Raw genomic sequence first — 1,505 nt, forward strand, 5'->3', positions numbered from 1 at the left:
TCCTGTTTGTGCAAGCTGTAAATGGGGTTCAAACCTTCTGTCAGTCAGACGAAGGATCCACTTCTCAGTGTGCTGAATGCTGTTAGCCTGAGCCAAGAGACATGAGAAACTCCCTCACAGGCTTTTATTTTTATTTTTTTCCCCTTACAGGCTTTTATTTGTGAAGTTCTCACTGCAGTCAGGCCTGGACTCCCTCACCAAAGCGCCCCCAGTTGGCACCAGGTGTTACAGATGAGGCCACTCAGGCTCAGTGGTGAGGGCACACCACGAGTCAGTGGGGCGCCACGACCTGAGCTGGGTTTGTCCTGGCACAGCCCAATCCAGCAGTTCTTGGTCTTGGCACACATAGGCGTCACCTGTAGAAAGAGTAAAACCCACAAATGCATCTAGTATCCTGAGTCTGTAAAGAACTACAACTCAACAACAAAAAGACAAACAACCCAATTGAACAAAATGGACAAAAGACTAGAATAGATAATTGTCCAAAGGTATGCAAATAGCCACAAGCACATGAAAAGATGTCCAACATCATTGGTCATTTTGAAAAGGCAAGTCAAAACCACAATGAGCTATCACTTCACACACACTAGGGTGGCCAGAATTTTAAAAAATGGTAAATAAGTATTGGTAAGAATGTAGAGAAATAGGACCCTCCTGCATCGGTCATGAGAATGTAAAATGGTATATAGCTGCTATGGAAAACCATTTGTTGATTAAACAGAATTACCTATGACCCAGTAACTTCACCCCTACATTTATACCCAAAAGAATTAAAGACAGGTGTTCAAATACTTATACTTGAATGTTTATAGCAGCACTATTCACACTAGCCAAAGGCAATTAATAACCCAAATGTCCATCAGCTGATTAATGGATGAACATAATGTAGTACATTCACACAATGTACCAGTGGTCGGCAAAGTCCTTAGTCAACAGAGCCAAATATCAACAGTACTTCTTCAAAATAGACTCGCCCAGGCCGAAAACCGACTTTACGCATGGGCCACGAAGCTTCAATCGCACTGTACTTGCGCGGCCACACGAGGTATTTTGTGGAAGAGCCACACTCAAGGGGCCAAAGAGCCACATGTGGCTCGTGAGCCACAGTTTGCCGACCATGGATCTAGAGCTTAGGCTCTCTGCCTGGAGAAACGCTTTCATTCTCATAATAACCTTTTGGGCCATGAGATAACATATTAAGAAAGAAATGTTATATGGAAGATAGAAATCCCCAAGCCCCGTTAGGGGTGATCAGGCAGGCAGGCAGAGGAGTTAGGGGCAATCAGGCAGGCAAGTGGTTAGCCAGCAGTCTCGGATTATGAGAGGAATGTCCGACTGCCGGGTTAGGCTTGATCCCTGGGTCTTGGCACACATCCCTGGGGGATCGGGTCTAAACCGGCAGTCGGACATTCCCCAAGGAGTCCCAGATTGGAGAAGGAGCAGGCTGGGCTGAGGGACAAATTTCATGCAACGGGACTCTAGTATTAAATATAGATTTTATTTTT

Source organism: Myotis davidii, unplaced genomic scaffold (genome assembly GCF_000327345.1).
Source record: "Myotis davidii unplaced genomic scaffold, ASM32734v1 scaffold207, whole genome shotgun sequence".
Classification (NCBI taxonomy): Eukaryota; Metazoa; Chordata; class Mammalia; order Chiroptera; family Vespertilionidae; genus Myotis; species Myotis davidii.